The sequence below is a fragment of the Pongo abelii genome, chromosome 19 (genome assembly GCF_028885655.2).
Source record: "Pongo abelii isolate AG06213 chromosome 19, NHGRI_mPonAbe1-v2.0_pri, whole genome shotgun sequence".
Lineage (NCBI taxonomy): Eukaryota > Metazoa > Chordata > Mammalia > Primates > Hominidae > Pongo > Pongo abelii.
The window spans coordinates 6,699,009-6,720,320 of NC_072004.2; the positions used below are offsets into that span (position 1 = coordinate 6,699,009).

Below are 21,312 nucleotides of genomic sequence, written 5' to 3' on the forward strand. Positions count from 1 at the left end.
AAATAAAGATTGCCTTTGCTCGTTGAAAATGTTCACAGTGTTTCAAGTTAACAACTAGTAAAGGACCAAGAGCAAGAACTATCCTCAGGAAAATACTGGCTATAAAAAGAAAGAACTGAAGCTCTATCTGTACAGGTGGTGCTTGTGAATTTTTCCGAGTAGTCTGGTGGTGATTATTGGGGCATCCCCAGATATTGATATTTGGAGATATTTTCTCTGGGGCAATTCAGAATTTTTTTTTTTTTTTTTTTTTTTTTTTTGAGATGGAGTCTCGCTCCGTCGCCCAGGCTGGAGTGCAGCGGCAAGATCTCCGCTCACCGCAAGCTCCGCCTCCCGGGTTCACGCCATTCTCCTGCCTCGGCCTCCCAGGTGGCTGGGATTTCAGGCGTGCCCGCCACCACACCCGGCTAATTTTTTTGTATTTTTAGTAGAGGCGGGGTTTCACCATGTTAGCCAGGATGGTCTCAATCTCTTGACCTTGTGATCCGCCCGCCTCAGCCTCCCAAAGTGCTGGGATTACAGGCGTGAGCCACCACACCCGGCCCAGAATTTTTTTTTAATAGATAATTCTTCCAATTGCCTGAATTCAGAACAACACCTGGCTCCTGATGTTCTAGGGGCAGGGAGCGGGAAAAAGGATGGGGCTTCAGTGTTGATTTTGCAGACTTTGACGTTATCCCCATTTTACCTTATCCCCCAATCCAACTGATCTCTGTACCTAATGCTCTAAGTTCAGATCCTCTTCATTTTAGTTTCTCCAGAGAATAAAACTCTAGGGTGTTGACAAAGGTGTATCTTATGTGTAAGGTGGGGTATGTGGGTTGGGCATTGTTCCATATATAGACTTTCAGCCAGTCCTGGCATTTCTCACTTTCATGTATTCTAGGAAACGGGTAACTCCAAGGCTTGGATCTTTGAGGGGTTCTCTGAGAGCTCTTTGGCTTGGTACTTACTGGTATTCCCCCTCAACGCATTTTAAGGTATGGCTTCTACTATGTAAAGCTGGAATCCATTTCTCCAACTGTGTTAGTCTGTTTTGCATTACTATTAATATAAAGGAATACCTGAGGCTGGGTAATTTATAAAGAAAAGAGGGGCCTCCCACTTTGGGAGGCTGAGGTGGGCGGATCATGAGGTCAAGAGATCAAGGCCATCCTGGCCAACATGGTGAAACCCGTCTCTACTAAAAATACAAAAATTAGCTGGGCGTGGTGGTGCACGCCTGTAGTCCCAGCTACTCGGGAGGCTGAGGCAGAATCACTTGAACCTGGGAGGCAGAGGTTGCAGTGAGCCAAGATCGCATCACTGCACTCCAGCCTGGCTACCGAGCGAGACTCCATCTCATAAAAAAAGAAAAAAAGAAGAAAGGTTTGTTTGGCTCATGATTCTGCAGACTGTACAAGAAGCATGTCACTAGTATCTATGTCTGATAGGGGACTCAGGAATGTTCTACTCATGTTGAAGGGTGAAGGGGGAGCAGGCATGTCACACGGTGAGAAAGTGAGCAAGAGAGATGCCAGGCTCTTTTAAACAACCAGCCCAGCTCTCATGTGAAGTAATAGAACAAGAACTCACTAATTACCAACGGGAAGGCACCAAACCGTTGAGGAGGGATTTGTCCTCATTACCCAAACACTTCCCACCAGGCCTCACCTTGAACGTTGGAGATCAAATTTTAACATGGTATTTGGTGGGGACAAACCCTATCACCAGCTGCTTTTAATATTTAAAAAAATATTTTGAGAGAGGGCCCACAGACCCTCTGAAAGAAGCAGACTGCTCCTGCAGGACCCGGGAGACACCCCAAATACTGTGAGTGCCCCAACTGCGGAAGTGGGAAAGGGAGACCCTCCTTTCCGGAACACACACTCCCCACTGGAGAAGCTGAAGGTCTGCTTCCGGGAGATGCTTCCGACTTCCCCTGGAGCTGAGTCAAGTTGGAGAACGGGGCCAAGCGAAATACAGGGGCGGAGGAGGCAGCAGGGAGGCCCTGGGAGCTCACTGAATCCCCACGTAGGCTATTCCTGCCTGGCACCGCTGGGATCCATCAGGAGGGAGGCCAGAGGAGCAGGGGGTAAAACCCTACCACGAGAAGGACTTCCCTAGCTGAACTTTGTAACAATTTGAGTGGGGCGAGAAGCCTCCTGGCAGGAACTTGGGGGAGGACGCGGATCTAGCGTGCAGACTTCACAGGTGGGGGAAGAACTAAATAAAGCCCTTTTCTTTCACAGGTGCGGGCAAGTTTTCAAGCCTGCCCTCTGCCTGGAAACAGACTCAGAGGTGTTGCGGCGGACGTGGTGGGAGTGAGACCAGCCCTTCGGTGTGCATGGGATCTGGGTGAGGCCTGTGACTGCAGGCTTTCCCCTGCTTCTCTGACAACTTGCATGACTCGGCAGAGGCAGCCATAATCCTCCTAGAGAGCCCCGGTTTAAGATCTCCAGGTGAAGTAGATTTTTATTATAAGTAACTCCTGTACTTTTTAAGTTGTGAGACATGCATTCAAGGCATGTCTCACATTCTGAAATAATGTGAATTAACTTCACTGGAATCTTCTGTTGCCCACATAGAGTAGGGAATTCTCATAGTTCTGCTAGTAATTATTTTTTGAGGGGGCTGGTGTGGTCTAACAAGGAACGGCTAGAGAGCAATTAGGACCAAGGGAAAGACCTTGGGCCATGGAAGGTTGAGTTATCTGAAAGTTTTAAAAATATAAATATGTATTTTTACTCTAGAGATGCGGTCTCACTAAGTTGTCCAGGCTGGTCTCGAGTAATCCTCCTGCCTTAGCCTCCCAAAGTTCTGGGATTACAGGAATGAGCCACCACACCTGGCCTCACCTCAGAATGTTTTGAAAATTTTAGTTTTAATTGTCTGTTTGCTTGTTCAGTCATTCTGCATGACTGGATATGGTGAGGATCATGTAATTTGGGAGACAGAGGAAGAACTGTTGGATTTTTTTGGATGACTTTACTGGTGCAGTGAGTTCCCTGGTCACTTGACAGGGCAAGTAGAATTCCTCAGGAGGGGAAAATTTGTTCTAACAGAACAAACAGTTGTATCTGTGGGCTTCTTACGTGGAAAAGCTTCTAGTCAATAATTGAACATAAAAACAATGGCCAGGGCATATTAATAACACTGACTTAGGAAGTTGAATAAAATATCATTGCCAACAGAGAAAGTCCTGCTAGAGGTGGCTCTCTTCCTTGCTCTACCTTTATAACTTTTCCAGAATTCTATTTTTGGCAGATATTCCAAGTAAGGAGTGAAGTTTCCCCATAAATGATGATGAAGGAGTTGAGTCAGTATTTTTCCCATGATGAAAAATTTTGTGAAGACTGAACTTCAGATCAGGGACCGGGGAGAGACCAAGTAGCCTTCTTAGTGTCTTCAAAGCCTATCTTTGGACTTTTTGGTGGGTAAAACATCCACCTTGTTTTCAATTAGCCTTTTCATCTTCAGGGGCCTTTAACTGAGATATTTTAATGTCCTCAATTAGAGGATACATTGGCAAACTAAGTAGGCTTAATATCTGGTCTGATTACAGTGGGACTGGGACAGATTTATAAACTGCTACTTAGCATATTTATTAGCTGAGCTTTCCCTTGCCTTACGGGTCTTATTGCCCATATAAGCTTCTATCTTGAGTATGGCCAGCTCTTGTAATAATAAGGCCTCTAGGAGGTCACCCACATTTCCCATTTTAAACTAGTGTTCTGGCTGTAGTCACAAATTCCCTGGCTTTCCACAACATGTCAAAGTCGTGTAATACCCTAAAAACATATCTGTTATCTGTGTTGATGTTAACTCTGATTCTTAGCTAAAGTGTAGGTTCTTCTGAGAGCCACAAATTATTCTATCTGATATAATTTGCACTGGGTAAAGCCTCATATGTTATGGGACTGTGGATATATGCAATGGCATATTCAGCCTGGAAGCCTCTTTCTGAGGTCAGGGGTATGAACTATCAACAAAGAATATGAGATCTGGATCTATAAGAGGTACTTCAGAAAGATCAGGACAGGGAAAGGTTAGAGCTTAGGTGGCTGAAATACAGTCATGGTGGTTGTACTTCAGTTGGGAGAGAAATGGTAACAAGGTTAAGGTTTTGGTAATGGTGAATAGTAATGTGAGAAGGAGCAAACAAAAGGATCTCATAAGAGGTAAGGTTAGAGGTTGAAAAATGTTGGGGGTTTGCAGCCAGGACAAAGATGTGAACCACTTGGGTACAGAAGTGTGTGAAGTATGACCTAGCGCAAAATCAACTGTGGCTTGAATCAAATTTGCTGTTGCCATGACAACTCAGAAGCAACGAAGGAAGGCTTGAGCTATAGGGCCTAGCATGAAGGTAAAATATCCAATGGGCCTCGGGCTCCTTTTGTATTTCTGAGAGAGGACATCTAAAGTATGTTCTCTCTCATGAATGAATAGGGAGAAGGGCAAGGAGTAGTTGGGGAGTCCCAAGCTGGGGGAAGAGGAAAGGGAGGTTTTTAAAAGGATCCAATACTCTTATAGAGGCTAATTCTCATTGTAGGGGTTCAGACAAGGAATCCACATCCTACAATAGCCAACCAGTCTGAGAAAGTCCAGGGGTTGTCTCATTATTTTAGATAAAGTGTAATTAAGGATGCTTTTCATACATCTGGAGACAAAGTTTTTCCCTTACAGGAGATGTCATGTTTTAGAGAGTGAAACTGAAAATAGCAAAACTAAGGATAGTGAAAATTACATTTTGTCTCTTGAAAACAATGTCCCTTTTAAGTCGGATCTTCCAAAAGGTATTGAGTATGTGCCAATAAATTATCAAATGTACTGGAGCAAAGAAGGAGGACATGAGGGCATCTACATATTGCATGAAGATGCAATTACAAGGGAAAACCAAATCCTTTAAATTTGCATTTTTAAAAATCTTAAACATGTATTTTAGGTTCAGGGGTACATATGCAGGTTTGTTACACAGGTAAATTTTGTGTCATAGAGGTTTGGTGTACAGATTATTTTGTCACCCAGGTGATAAACAGGTTTCTTGATAGGTAGTTTGTTTTGATCCCCACTCTCCTCCCACCCTCCACCCTCAAGTAGGCCCCAGTGTCTGTTGTTCCCTTCTTTGTGTCCAGTTATAAGTGAGGACATGTGGTCTTTAGTTTTCTGTTCCTGCGTTAGTTTGCTTAGGATAATGGCCTCCAGCCCCATCCATGTTGCTGCAAAGGACATGATCTTTTTTTTAATGGCTATGTAGTATTCCATGATGTATACGTACCACATTTTCTTTATCTGTTCTACCATTGATGGGCATTTAGGTTGATTCCATGTCTTTACTGTTGCAAATAGTGCTATGGTGAACATATGTGTCCACATGTCTTTAGGGCAAAACAATTTATGTTCCTTTGGGTGTATACCCAATAATGGGATTGCTGGGCTAAATGGTAGTTCTGTTTTAAGTACTTTGAGAAAATGCCAAACTGTTTTCCATAGTGGCTGAACTAATTTACACTCCCACCAGCAGTATATAAGCATTTCCTTTTCTGTGCAACTTCTCCAGCGGCTGTTATTTTTTGCCATTTTATTAATAGCCATTCTGACTGGTATGAGATGGTATCTCAGTGTGGTTTTGATTTGCATTTGTTTGATGATTAGTGATGTTGAACATTTTTTTCATATGCTTTTTGGCCCTATGTATGTCTTCTTTTGAAAAGTGTCTGCTCATGTCCTTTGTCCACTTTTTAATGGGGTTGTTTTTTGCTTGTTAATTTGTTTAAGTTCCTTATCGATTCTGGATATTAGACTTTTGCCAGATGCATAGTTTGCAAATATTTTCTCACATTCTGTAGGCTGTATGTTTACTCTATTAATAGTTTCTTTTGCTGTATAGAAGCTCTTTGGTTTAATTAGGTCAACTTGTTAATTTTTGTTTTTGTTGCAGTTGCTTTTGCTTTCTTCATCATGAAATCTCTGCCAGGTCGTATGTCCAGAATGGTATTTTTTAGGCTATTTTCCAGGATTTTTATGGTTTTAGGTTTTACATTTAAGTCTTTAATCCATCTTGAATTGATTTTTGTATATGATGAAAGGAAGGAGTCCAGTTTCAGTCTTCTGCATATGGCTAGCCAGTTATCTCAGCACCATTTATTGAATACGAAATCCATTCCTCATTGCTTTTGTTGACTTTGTCAAAGGTCAGATGGTGTTGGTGTGTGACTTTATTTCTGGGCTCTCTATTCTGTTCCATTGGTCTGTGTGTCTGTTTTTGTACCAGAATCATGTTGTTTTGGTTACTGTAGACTCATAATATAGTTTGAAATTAAGTAATGTGATGTCTCCAGCTTCGTATTTTTTTATTAGGATTACTTTGGCTATTTGGGCTATTTTTTTCGTTTCATATGAATTTTAGAATAGTTTTTTGTAATTATGTGAAAAATTTCATTGGTAGTTAGATAGGAATAACATTAGATCTGTAAATTGCTTTGGGGAATCTGGTCATTTTAGCAATATTGATTTTTCCTATCCATGAGCATGGAATGTTTTTCCATTTGTTTGTGTCATCTTGGATTTCTTTCAGTAGTGTTTGTAATTCTCATTGTAGCGATCTCTCACTGCCCTGGTTAAGTATATTCCTATGTATTTATTTTTTGTGTGAGGCTGTTGTGAATGGGATTGCATTCTTGATTTGACTCTCAGCTTGGATGTTGTTGGTGTATAAAAATGCTTCTGATTTTCATACATTGATTTTGTATTCTGAAACTTTGCTAAAGTTGTTTATCAGATCTAGGAGCCTTGGGGCAGAGACTATTGGGCTTTCTAGGTATAGAATCATATTATCTGCAAACAGGGATAGTTTGACTTCCTGTCTTCTTATTTGCATGTCTTTTATTTTTTTCTATTGCCTGATTGCTCTGGCTAGGACTTCCAGTAGTATGTTGAATAGGAGTAGTGAGAGAGGGCATCCTTGTCTTTTTCTGGTTCTCAAAAGGAATGCTTCCAACTTTTACCCATTCAGGATGATGTTGGCTGTAGGTTTGCATAGATGGCTCTTATTATTTTGTGTTACGTTCCTTCAGTGCCTAGTTGGTTGAGGTTTTTAACATGAAGGGATGTTGAATTTTATTGAAAAGCCTTTTCTGCATCTATTGAGATAATCATGTGGTTTTTGTCTTTAGTTCTGTTTATGTGATGAATCACATTTATTGATTTGCATATATTGAACCAACCTTGCATCCCATGGATAAAGCCTACTTGATTGTGGTGGGTTCACTTTTTGATGTGATGATAAATTCAGATTGCCAGTAATCTGTTGAAAATTTTTGGATCTATGTTCATCAAGGATATTGGTCTGAAGTTTTCTTTTTTTGTGTGTCTTTGCCAGGTTTTGGTATCAGAATGAGTCTGCCTTCAAACAATAAGTGAGGGAAGAGTCCCTCCTTCTCAACTTTTTGGAAAAGTTTCAGTAGGTACCAGATCTTCTTTAGACATCTGATAGAATTTGACTGTGAATCCATCTGGTCCAGAGCTTTTCCTGGTAGGCAGGGATTTTTTTTTAATTATTACTGATTCAATTTTGGGACCAGGATTTCAATTTCTTACTGGTTCAATATTGGGAGGTTGTATGTTTCTAGGAATTTTATCCGTTTCTTGTAGGTTTCTTAGTTTGTATGCACTGGTGCTGATAATAGTCTGTGAGGGTTCTTTTTCCTTTGTATTTCTTTGGAGTCAGTGGTAAAGTCATTTCTGACATTTCTGATTGTGTTTACTTAGATCTCTCTTCTTCTTTATTCGTCTAGCTAGTGGTCTACCAATCTGATTTTTTCAAGGAAACAATTTATGATTTTGTTGTCTTTTGTATGGTTTCCCAAGTCTCAATTCAGTTCATCTCTGATTTTGGTTATTTCTTATCTTCTGCTAGCTTTGGGGTTGGATTGCTCTTGTTTTTCTAATTTCTCTAGGTGTGATATTAGGTTGTTAATTTGAGATCTTTCTAGCTTTTTGATGTGAGGATTTAACTTTCTGCTTAATAATGCTTTGAGTATGTTTCAGAGATTCTGATAAGTTCTTTGTTTTTATTAGTTTCAAAGAATTTCTTGATACCTGCCTTAATTTCCTTGTTTACTCAGAAGTCATTCAGGAGCAGGTTGTTTAATGTCCATATAATTGTATGGTTTTGTGCAATCTTCTTAGTATTGACTTCTATTTTTATTGCCCTGTTGTCCTGAGTGTGATTGGTATGATTCAGTTTTTCTGAATTTGCTGAAAACCATTTTTATGGCCGATTATGTAGCCAGTTTTAGAGTGTGTGCCATGTACAGATAAGAAGAATGTATATTCTATTGTTTTGGGGTGGAGAGTTCTGGAGATGTTGTTAAGTCCATTTGGTCAAGTGTTGAGTTCAGGTCCCAAATATCATTCTTAGTTTTCTGCCTCAGTGATCTGTCTAACTCTGTCAGTGGAGGTATCGAAGTCTTCCCCTATTATTGTGTGGTTTTCTAAGTCTCTTCGTAGCTCTCTAAGAACTTGTTTTATGAATCTAGGTATTCCTATGTTGGGTGCATATATATTTAGGATAGTTAATTCTTCTCATTAAATTAAATCTTTTACCTTCTTTGTCATTTTTGACTGTTGTTGGTTTAAAGTCCATTTTGTCTGAAATTAGAATAGCAACCCCTGCCTTTTTTGTTTTAAATTTGCTTGGTAGATTTTTCTCCATCCCTTTACTTTGAACCTGTGGGTGTCACTGCATGTGAGATGGGTCTCTTGAAGACAACATATAGTTGGGTCTAGTTTTTTAACTCGCTACTCTGTGTCTTTTAAGTGGGGCATTTTGCACCTTTATATTCAAGGTTAATATTGATATGTGCAGGTTTGATACTGTTATTGTGATATTAGCCGGTTATTATGCAGACTTGATTGTGTAGTTGCTTTATGGTGTCAATGGTCTACGTACTTAATGTGTTTTTTTGTGGTGGCTGGCAAGTCTTTTGTTTCCATAGTTAGCACTCCCTTGAGGACCTCTTGTAAGGCAGGTTTGGTGGTAATTAATTCCCTTGGCATTTGCTGTCTGAAAAGGATCTTATTTCTCCTTTGCTTATGAAGCCTAGTTTGGCTGGATATGAAATTTCTCAGTTGGAATGTCTTTTCATTAAGAATGCTGAATATAGGCCCCCAGTGCCTTCTGGCTTGTAGGGTTTCTGCTGGAAGGACTGCTGTTAAGCTGATGTGGTTCCCTTTGTAGGTGACTTGCTCCTTCTCTCTGGCTGCCTTTAATATTTTTCTTTCATGTTGACCTTGAAAAATCTGATGACTATGTGTTTTGGGGATGGTTGTCCTGTACAGTATCTCACAGGGGTTCTCTGTATTTTCTGAATTTGAATGTCAGTCTCTCTACCATGGTTGGGGAAATTCTCATGGACAATACCCTCAAATATGTTTACCAAGTTGCTTGCTTTCTCTCCCTCTCTTTCAGGGACACCAGTAAGTCGTAGATTTTGTCTCTTTACATAATCCTATATTGCTCAGAGGTTTAAAAATTTTTTTATTTAATAGAGATGGTGTCTCACTATGTTGCCTAGGCTGGCCTTGAACTCCTGGGCTCAAGTGATCCTTCTGCCTTGGCCTCCCAATGTGCTGGGATTACAGGCATGAGCCACCATGCCCAGCCTTCTTGGAGATCTTGTTTATTCTTTTTTATTCTTTTTTTTATTTTTGTCTGACTGAGTTGATTCAAAGAACTGGTCATCAAGCCCTGAGATTCTTTCCTCCACTTGGTTTATTCTGCTGTAAGTACTTGAAATTGCATTATGCAATTCTTATACAGAGTTTTCAGCTTTATCAGCTCATTTTAGTTCTTTTTTTAAATGGTTATTTCATCTTTCATCTCTTGTATCATTTTATTGGATTCCTTAAATTCATTTGATTGGGTTTTTTGTTTGGTAGTGGTGGTGGTGGTGGTGGTTGTTGTTTTTAGAGACAGAGTCTTGCTCTGTCACCCAGGCTGGAGTGCAGTGGTGCAATCTCGGCTCACTGCAACCTCTGCCTCCCATGTTCAAGCAATTCTCTGCCTCAGCCTCCCAAGTAGCTGAGATTATAGACATCTGCCACCATTCCTGGCATGTGTGTGTGTGTGTGTGTGTGTGTGTGTGTGTGTGTAGTAGAGACAGGGTTTCACTATCTTGGCCAGGCTGGTCTTGTGACCTTGTGATCCACCAACCTCAGCCTCCCAAAGTGCTGGGATTACAGGCCTGAGCTACCGTGCCTGGGCTTGATTGGGTTTTGACTTTCTAATGAATCTGAATGATCTTCATTCCTATCCAGACTCTGAATTCTGTATCTTTCATTTCAGTCATTTCAGCCTTGTTAAGAACCATTGCCAAATAACTAGTGTGGTCATTTGAAGGTGAGAAGACATTTTGGCTTTTTGAGTTGCCAAAGTTCTTAAGCTGGTTCATTCTCATTTGTGTGGGCTGATGTTCCTTTGATCTTTGAAGCTGCTTTCCTTTGCATGGGGTTTTTTGATTTTATATTCTTTGATGCCCTTGAGGGTTTGACTGTGGTACAACATGGGTTCAGTCAACTGTCTTTGTTTAAAGTATTTCAGGGGGCCAAGGCTCAGTTTATCACTCCTGGTCTGCATCTTCTAACTCTGGGGGGCTAGTATTGGGCCCTAGCTTTGTTCTCTGGCCCTTCGAGGTTAGAAACTTGCTGCAATAAGGGGGGCTAAGGTGTTCCTGGCTCACTGGCCATAACACTCTGCTGGTTGGGTGCTGGCCAAAGTGCTTTGTTGTGGCAGTGGCAGTGGGATCCGTGCTCACATGTGTGTGCCAGCAGCCACGGCAGCACAGTAGGGTGCCTGCACATCAGCAGTGGCAGGGCACCAGTGGGGGTGGGGTGGCAGCATTCATGCATGCACTAGCGCTGGTGGTGATAGCATGGTGGGATATGCATGCGTCAGTGGGAACCAGGCACTAGTGGGGGTGGTGGTGGTGGTGGTGGTGTCTGTATGCGTGCTTGTGCTGATAGTGATGGGGTAGCAGGGTGTGCTCACATGTGCTGGCAGGGGAGGGGAGGTGAGATCTGCCCACACTCATACTGACAAAAGCTGTGAGCATGGGCTGTGGGTGAGTGTGTGCTGGAAAAGTGGTGGGAGGAGGCTGCAGTGGGGAGAGGCTGCAAGGTGGTTGATTGCACAACAGTGGAAACGCCTACTGGAGCCAGTTAGGCATGGTGAGCTGGTGAAGGAGTTATTATGACGGCCCTTGGAAGCACCCTGGTTTGGCATCTGAGTCTGTGCTGCAAGCAGATGCAGCAAGGCTGGAGCCCCAGGAGAGGCTGGTAAACAGGGGCACACTCAGATCAAACTGGTCCCATTCCATGGGCAAGACCTCCCTTCTCTGTCTAGGTCCGGCAGCCATCAAAGGCCAAAGCCACCTAGAGGAGCTTTCTTCCAGCTTCCGTTCAGGGTCTGTGTCTTCCCTCTGTCCACTCTCAATGCCTTCCCTCTGAAGGTCTGCTTGGAGTATGGCAGTCTTCCCTATGGTCTGGTGTCTCAGTGAGAGATGCTCTTCCTGGCTGCATCTAGTCAGCCATCATGGCTCCTCTCTAAATTTGCATTTAATGTCTGGGAAAAATAGGCTGTTAATCCATGAGGCATAATAGTCCAAGTATACTGCTAATTTCCCCAGGTGTGAAAATAAATAAATTTAAAAGCTGTTGGAACCCCAAAGAACACTTTTAAGCCTTGATAGAGATGTGACTGTGATCTGAGTTATGTATGGTCTCAGCTTCTGTTCTCAGATTATAATCATAGGTTAACTAGTTTTCTTATTTTTCTTGATCTGTTCAATGACTAGAGAGAATTAAATGATGGCAGGGACAAAAGCTTCCTGCCTTCTTAATTAATGACTGTTGTTGTAGATTAACTCCCCTTTATTGTCCTGATTTGCTTAGACAAGATGACAGAAAACCCACGATTATTACAGCCTTTGCAAAAAAAAAAAAATGTTAAATGTACCCTTACTCATAAGAAACACTGCATATAACTAATCAGATTGCTGTGACTATGTGCCAACCCTGTATGAATAATGCAACCCTGCTAAAAACTCCTCTGTCTCTGCCTATCTAAACGAAATCTTAACTTCCCTGCTTCGGATTCCTGACTCTATTCCTTTGGAGTTGGGGTTTCTGGGTGGGCCATCCTCACATTCTGTGCGTGAATGAACTCTCTTTAAACTAGACTCTGACTCTTTTAATTATTTTAGGTTGACATTTGATAACCTGCAGATGGGACCTGAAGTAAAGCCTTCTGCAATCTTCACTGCTTTGCTGACATCTGGAGCTTTGGTACAGCACAAGCAGCTTTCATGTCTTTGACTTCATTGGAGCTGGAGAGGGTCTCTGGCCTGGCTTCTCTCAGATTTTGAATCTCTCTGGTTTTGGCTGAGATTCAGACTTTATTGAAGCATCCTGATTCCACGCTCAACAAAACTGAAATTGAAGCTTTAGTTTTAAAAGTAGGAGTTTCATTTGTTATTTCTCTAGAGATTCTGTGGCTTGCAGATCTGTGCTTTCACATTCCTTTGAGGATAAAGTTTCGTTTTATTCCCAAAACTTTTCAGCCTTTTCTCTTGTTCAAATTTGGTGAAGGAGAAAGTGTTTCTCTCTGAAAAGAGGAAGCAAATCTTTTTGGCTCAAATTAAATTTGTGATTTTATATTTTCTAGGTTCTGAAGCTTGGTTCAGCTGACATAGCTAAACTCTTCGTGAGTGACCACACTTTCCATTTCCACGGTCTTTGGTTACTTAAGAGAACTCAAATTATGGACTGTTGTCCCTCCAAAATCAAGTCTTTCTCCTTAAGGAGAGATCCACCTTTAGAAACTCCAGCTGGACTCATGTATAAAACTTATGGTGCCACTTCTTGTCATTATTTAGAAAATGGTTGCACATAACTCATGAAAAACTAAAATTGCAATGGCCAAAGTTGGATACCTCAACTAATTTACTTGTGTGCTCAATAAGAAAAAGCTGGTTCTAGGATAAAACAGAATAGTTAGGAGAGTTATTTTGAATGGTATTTAAAGCATCCAAAAGAGATTTTAATAGAGTTACTTCTTTACAAAAGGAGAATAAAAAGTTACCTAAAACAATTTCCAAATTTAAAAAGACAGGTGAAATTTCTCCTCCTCCTCCCTCACCTCCTCCTTCTCTTTGTCCTTTATTACCTGGGCTACTTTACTTAGAACTACCTCTTCTTTCTCCTCCCCCTGCTTCTGCTCTGGCTCCATCCCTGAAACAGCCAGTGTCTGGTAGGGATTAATCTGCCCTAGTGTATCCGTCATGGTCAAAGGTAGAACTTAAAGGTATAATTAAGGAATTTCCTGATCCTCACTAGGACCCTGTGAGTCCTAGTTTTCTGGTTTTGCCAGAAAAATCACAATTAAATATTTGAACTTATGACCCTGGCTCTATTTTAAGATGAATAAAAATTATTTTAAATGGAGAACTAACACAAGCTCTTATTAACAGACCTGGAATCACCTTATCTGTAATAAATTCCACCTTATTACAAGGTCCCATTCCTTGAAGTAAACAATTCAATCTGTCGTTGTCACAAATACTCTAAGAGATTTCTTAGAATTATTTAATACCTACATTTCTTTCTCCTCAAGAGGAAAATGTATTTAGAATTAGATGATAAAACTGAGTTACTAGACATACTTTTGTCAACAATCCATATTGACATGGAAGACACTAAATTATTGAGTAGTAAAAAATTACAAAACCCGCTAAATGTAGTACCTAATCAATCATGGTTAAAGTCTTCCACTGATTTTGGAAAATTTATCTTGCCTACCCCAATCAAAGTTCAATAGATTCATCCAAACCCCTTCCAAACCTTAAACAATACCATCTAAGAACTGAAGCCCTAAAAGGTATAAAGCCTATAGTTTCAGATTATTTAAAAATAGGACTTGATTATTCTCTATAACAGCCAATGTAATACTCCAGTCCTTCCTGTAAGGAAATCAAATGATAGGGGATGGAGGTTTGTACAGAATCTGACAGCAATTAAAAACATAGTCACTCTTTGACACCCAGTAGGGCCAAACTTCCATATGTTGTTGACTGACATCCCAACTGAACCTGAGTTCTTTTCTTTTTACTTTGAGACAGGGCCTTACTCTGTTGCCCAGGCTGGAGTGCAGTGTGATTCTAGCTCACTGAGGCCTCAATCTCCTGGTCTCAAGCAATTCTCCTGCCTCAGCCTCCTGTATAGCTGGGACTACAGGTGCACACCACAACACTTGGCTACTTTTTGTATATTTTGTAGAGATGGGGTTTTCCCCCTTGTTACCCAGGCTGGTCTTGAACTCCTGGGTTCAAGCCATCCACCTGCTCGGCTTCCCAAATTGCTGGGACTATAGGCATGATCCACCGCGCCGGCAGAAGCTGAGTTCTTTACTGTAATAGACTTATGTAGTACATTCTTTAGTATTTCTGTAGATAAAAATAATCAATTTCTCTTCACCTTCACTTGGGAAGGAAGACAATACACATGAACAGTCATGCCTCAGGGATGAACTGAGAGCCCAGCTTACTTTTCACAAATATTAAAAGCAGATCTCCCAGATATTGACTTCTTGAAAATTCATTTTAATAAAATACACAGGCAATTTACTCCTCTGCTCAGAGGATAAGCAATTATTTCTTAAAATGGGATTCACTTGTTATAACAGTTAGCCTTAAAGGGACACAAAGCTTCTAAAGAAAAACATCAATCCTGTCAAAAACAAGTGAAGTGCTTAGGCCACCTAATATTTAAGGAAGGACTTTTTTTTTTTTTTTTTTTGTGAGACAGAGTCTCGCTCTGTCACCCAGGCTGGAGTGCAGTGGCCAATCTCGGCTCACCGCAATCTCTGCTTCCCGGGTTCATGCCATTCTCCTGCCTGAGCCTCCCAAGTAGCTGGGACTACAGGCACCCGCCACCACGCCTGGCTAATTTTTTGTATTTTTTTAGTAGAGGCGGGGTTTCACCATGTTAGCCAGGATGGTCTCAATCTCCCGACCTCGTGATCCACCCGCCTCGGCCTCCCAAAGTGCTGGGATTACAGGCGTGAGCCACTGTGCCCGGCCTTAAGGAAGGACTTTCTATTAGTCCATACAGACTGAAAGGAATTTTAGCTCTTCTGCCACTAAGAACCAAGAAACAGCTGGGAGAGTTTTGGGGGCTGGCAAGACATTTAAAAACTTGGATCCCAAACTTTTCTTTAAAAGCCTGCCCCTTGGCCGGATGCAGTGGCTCAGGCATGAGGCCTGTAATCCCAGCACTTTGGGAGGCCAAGGCAGGTGGATCACCTGAGGTCGGGAGTTCGAGACCAGCCTGGCCAACATGGTGAAACCCTGCCTCTACTAAAAATACAAAAAAACTAGCTGGGCGTGGTGGCGGGACCCTGTAATCCCAGCTACTCGGGAGGCTGCGGCAGGAGAATCACTTGAACCCGGGAGGCAGAGGTTGCAGTGAGCCGAGGTCGCGCCAGTGCACTCAAGCCTGGGCAAAAAGAATAAGACTCCATCTAAATGAATGAATGAATGAATGCCTGGCCCTTACATGCTTCTTTTAAACAGGACATTCCAGACCCTCTTGATTGGACAGAAGAAAATCTAGAAATGTCAGAAATGATCAAAAATGACTTTGCTAATGCCCAAGCTTTCGTGCATCCAGATTATAATCTTCTATTTCCAGTATTTGTACATGAAAGTGATGGAAACATTTTAAGGGTCCTAACTAAAAAACGTGGAGCCCAAAGAGACCTGTAGGGTATTATAGCCAACAGTTAGACTCTAATAAGAGGATTTCCATCTTGCGTGAGAGGCATAACAGCCCCTGCTTTGTTAGTTGAAGCAACTGATGAAATTCTCATGGTGACAGTCCTTAGTGGTTTTGTTCCTCATTCTGTGAAAGCATTTGCTAAACTCGTGTCATACTCAATATTATTCAGTTAGTAGACTAGTCTTATATGAAGTTTTATTTCTTTCAGCTTCTCATATCAACATCTCTAGATGTAATAACCTAAGTCCTACAACTCTTCTGTCTCCATTTCCAGATAAAACACTGCACTATTGCATAACCCTAACTGATCACTGATCAACTTCTTTCTCCCAGGACTGACCTCAAAGAGACCCCCACTTACTACTCCCAATGGTGTTTGGTTTACAAATGGATCTTACTTAAAGGATAAATCTGGGACTTACCGCTCAGGTTGTACGATAGTATCTTTAACTGGGAAAAAATAAAAATAAGAAGAAGAAGGAGAAGAAGAGGAGGAAAGTGTTAACCTTCTAGGCACCACCTGAGCTCAACAAATAGAATTAATTACACTAGTCAGGACTTGTCAATTGGCAAGAGGAATAACTGCTAATATTAATATAGAGAGTAGATATGCTTTTAGAGTAGCTCATGATTTTGAAACACTATGGAAACACAGGATTTTTAACTTCTGGTCAGTCCTTAAAAAGTGGACACCTCATTTCATAATTTTTGAAGGCTATATTATTACCACAGTCACTGTTTATAATTAAAATTCCAGGCCATTTCAAATCAGATATCCCAGAAAGCAAAGAAAATTAGCCAGCTAATAAGGTAGCAAAAAGAGTGGCTCTAAACAAAAACACTTTATATTAACTATTAAACACCTGAATTTGATATAAAATTAGCTCAATCCAGAGCTCCAAAATCAGAATACAAAATCACACTTTGTGCTTGGATAAACTCCCTTTAAATTAGATTCTGATTCTTTTGATTATTTTAGGTTGACGCAGGTAAAGGCAAATAGATGTTGTGATTCAGGGCAGAGGAATTTACTGGAGAAGGTGGAAACATGAGTCAACCGTGAAGTAATTGGTGTCAGGGAGTATTGAAATGAGGATGGTTTTAGGGTTAGAAACTAAAGGGAATCCAGGCTTCATTAGTTTGTTTATGGCTTGCAGGTATTGGACTAATTAATATTCTTCCCATTAAGCTTTTGAATGGCCTTATTTATTTATTTATTTATTTATTTATTTATTTATTTATTTATCTGAGATGGGGTCTCGCTCTGTCGCCCAGGCTGGAATGCAGTGGCACAATCTTAGCTCACTGCAGCCTCCACCTGCTGGGTTCAAGTGATTCTGCTACCTCAGCCTCCCGAGTAGCCTGGGACTACAGGCACACACCACCACGCGCAGCTAATTTTTGTATTTTTAGTAGAGACGGGGTTTCACCATGTTGGCCAGGATGGTCTCGATCTCTTGACCTTGTGATCTGCCTGCCTCGGCCTCCCAAAGTGCTGGAATTACAGGTGTGAGCCACTGTGCCCGGCCAATAGGCTTTATTTTTTAGAACGGCATTTGATTTACAGAAAAATTGAGTATATAGCACAGAGAATTCCCACATATCCCTGTTCCTCTTTACACAGTTTCGCCTATTATTAGCATCTTGCTTTGGTGTTGTTACAGTTCATATACTTTACACTGTTAAATATAGTCTAATTAAAGACTATAGTTTATATTAGTTCACTCTTGGTATTGTATGGTTCTAAGGGTTTTGACAAACTCATAATGATTTCTCCGTTACAAGATCATGCAGAATAGTTTTACCTCCTAAACACCGTCTGTGTTCTACCTATTCATTCCTCTCCAGCTCTCTCCAAGCCTCTGCCAACTGCTGATCTTTTTATTGTCTCTATAGTTTTGTCTTATCTAGAATGCCATCAGTGTGAAGTTCCTCCATGTCTTACTTTTTTCTTAAACTCAGTGGCAAGAAGCTCCATGTCTTTTAATTGTGTGATAGCTCATTTAAAAAATTGCTGAATAATATTCCATCAAATGACTGTACCGCAGTTTATTCACTCACCTATTGAAGGATATCTTGGTTGCTTCCAGTTGTTGACAATTTTGAATAAAACCGCTATAAACACTTATGTGCAGGGTTTTGTGCTGAAATAAGTAGTTAAATATCTAGGAGTACAACTGCTGGATCAGATGGTAAAGCTATATATTTAGTTTGTGGGAAACTTCCAGATTTTCCAAAGCGGCTCTGCCATTGTGCATTCCCACCAGCAATAAATGAAAGTTCCTATTGCTCTTCATCCTTGTCAGCATTTGGTATTGACACTGGTATCTCATTGTAGTTTGTTTATTTATTTAATTTTTAGTGTTTGAGATAGGGTCTTTCTCTGTTGCTCAGGCTGGAGTGCAGTGGCACAATCGTGGCTCACTGCAGCTTCCACCTCCTGGGCTCAGGCAATCCTCCTGCCTCAACCTCCAGAGTAGCTGGACCTACAGACACATGACAACACAATGGAAAATTTTTAAATTTGTTTTGTAGAGATGGGGTCTTGTTGCCCGGGCTTATCTTGAACTCCTGGTCTCAAGTGATCCTCCCACCTTGGCCTCCCAAAGTGTTGTGACTACAGGCATGAGCTTCTGCACCTGGCCTCACTGTAGTTTTAATTTGCAATTTCCTAATGGCATATGACTTGAGCATCTTTTCCTATACTCATTTGCCGTATGTCTACCTTCTTTCATGAGATATCTGTTCAGATCTTTTGCCCTTTTTTTTTTTTTTTGGTTTTTTGTTTTGGGACAGAGTCTCACTCTGTTGCCGAGGCTGGAGTGCAGTGGCACTGTGTCAGCTCACTGCAACCTCCGTTTCCTGGGTTCAAGCAATTCTCCTGCCTCAGCCTCCTGAATAGCTGGGATTACAGGTGTCCACCACCACGCCCAGCTACTTTTTATATTTTTAGTACAGACAGGGTTTCACCATGTTGGCCAGGCTGGTCTTGAACTCCTGACCTCAGGTGATCCACCCGCCTTGGCTTCCCAAAGTGCTGGGATTACAGGCGTGAGCCACCGTGCCCAGCCTCTTTTGCCCATTTTTAAGTTTTTATTATTAATTGTGACAAAATATACATAAAATTTACCATCTTAATCATTTGTAAGTGTACAGCTCAGTAGTGTTAAGTACATTCACATTGTTGGCAGTCATTCTCCAGAACTCTTCATCTTGCAAAACTGAAACTATACCCATTAAACAACTCCCTATTCTGCAACTTGCCCTCCTCACCCTAGTTCCCGGCAACCACCATTTGTTATGGGAAAAAGCCAGAACAGTATAGAAGCAAGTTCCCCCATACTGGGAAGGAGCCAAGACACCAAAGAATGACTTAGATAAGTTCAGTTTGAGGAGTAGATGAGTTTATTGGGACTTACCTACAGGGTACTCCTGGGCAGCAGCAGGCAGCAGGACAACATGGAGGTCTGCTCTGCCACCTGTCTGCTTTTCATTTATCTATCTATTTATTTTTACTTTAAAATAATTTTTTTTTTTGAGACGGAGTCTCACTCTGTAGCCCAGGCTGGAGTACCGTGGCACGATCTCGGCTCACTGCAAGCTCCACCTCCCAGGTTCATGCCGTTCTCCTGCCTCAGCCTCCCTAGTAGCTTGGATTATAGGCGCCCGCCACCACACCCGGCTAATTTTTTTTGTATTTTTAGTAGAGACGGGGTTTCACCGTGTTAGCCAGGATGGTCTCGATCTCCTGACCTCGTGATCCACCCGCTGCGGCCTCCCAAAGTGCTTGGACTACAGGCGTGAGCCCCCGCACCCGGCCAACTTTAAAATAATTTTGTATTAATTTTCGTGGGTGAGAAGTAGATATATACCTACTCATATACCTTGTAGTAGGTGTATGGGGTATGTGAGATGTTTTTATATTGGCATGCAATACATAATAAACACATCATGGAAAATGAGGTATTCATCCCCTCAAGCATTTATTCTTTGTGTTATAAACAATCCAATTATGCTTAGTTATTTTAAATTTATATATATTTATACATTTATTTAATGTATAAGTATTATTGACTATAGTCACCTTTCTAAGCTGCTTTTTTTTGTTTTTTGGAGACGGACTCCCGCTCTGTCGCCCAGGCTGGAGTACAGTGGCCCAATCTCGGCTCACTGCAAGCTCCGCCTCCCGGGTTCACGCCATTCTCCTGCCTCAGCCTCCTGAGTAGCTGGGACTACAGGCGCCCGCCACCACGCCCGGCTAATTTTTTGTATTTTTAGTAGAGACGGGGTTTCACCGTATTAGCCAGGATGGTCTCGATCTCCTGACCTCGTGATCCGCCCGCCTTGGCCTCCCAAAGTGCTGGGATTACAGGCATGAGCCACCGCGCCCAGCGTCTAAGCTGCTTTTAGGCTAATTTTCTGGCTCTTTTCCTACTGTGTGTGTGCGATGGGACTGTTTTCCTTGGTATGCTCTCAGATGCATTCTGGGATGTTTCCTTTCTCAGGAATACCTGCTCCTTGGGTGCGCGATTGACTCATTGCCTAGCTTTCAGGGTTCAGGCAGTAGACATAGATCCTTAGGTAATCTGGTGGGTGACTCATCACACTACACTCAGCCATTTCATTTTCTTTAGCAGTGTCTAATCTTAGGTGTTGTACATGGAAAACAAAGGCGTTACAGGAACTGCAAATAGGGATGAGGAACCTTTTGTCAAGGAATCCTTGAATAATAAACAGATCTGAGACCTTCACTTGCTTCAGATTTTGAAGGAAACTGGGATAGTCCATGGAGGGGGAATGGTGGGGTCTATTTCTAATTTTAAGGGCCCTACTTCCCCAATATGTCTGTTGATCCTGTAGCCAAAGAAACTGATGGATGTGAGTGAGCATGTTCTGAGTGAGGGATGCCAAGGGTTTGGGGAATTATGGGGGGAGCAAGGAAACTGGGGTGATCTATCAGAGCTGTTGGAGGATAAAGGCCAGGGGGAAGGAGTTCCAGGACTTCAGGAATTAGTATGTTGGATAAACAAAAATATTAACATTCCAAATAAAAAGTAAATCCTGCTAATAGATTAACAGGGATTGTGAAATTTAACAAAAAGCTGTGTTGGGCATGATGGAGTCCAAGAGACACCAAAAGGGGCTTAGAAAGAGGCAAATCATCCACCCCCACTACTGAGGCATTATGGTAAGGAATTGTGAGGGTTAAGGGTAGAGTAGGTGGTTCTAGTATCTATTAGAAAGGTCATAGGGTGCCCACTGACTGGGATTATTATTTCTCCCTGTGTGTTCAAGGGTATAGGGGGGTGCACAAGAGCAGATTCCTCAAAGGGGAGTCACTGGGATGCTGACATTTTTCTTTTTGGACCTTGAGATAATTACAGGTGCTCCAGACTACTCACGATCGTAGGGACATCGAGGTGACTTCAAGGCCTTGGGGTGATTCCCCATGAGTTGTTTCAGTTGGAGATCCATGAGTTTGCATTGTTCAGATTATTT

The 21,312-nt window shown here is 41.7% G+C and overlaps 1 long non-coding RNA gene across 1 annotated transcript in view; it reads left to right on the forward strand.

The window, feature by feature from the left end:
* LOC129051197 (uncharacterized) overlaps positions 1 to 12,588 on the forward strand; it is a 33,004-nt gene extending 20,416 nt beyond the window's left edge. Inside the window, exons 4-6 of the long non-coding RNA XR_008515272.2 lie at positions 887 to 980; positions 2,232 to 2,441; positions 12,243 to 12,588. This is a non-coding gene — a long non-coding RNA (uncharacterized LOC129051197). The remainder of the gene's footprint in view (positions 1 to 886; positions 981 to 2,231; positions 2,442 to 12,242) is intronic.
* Positions 12,589 to 21,312: the final 8,724 nt, after the last annotated feature.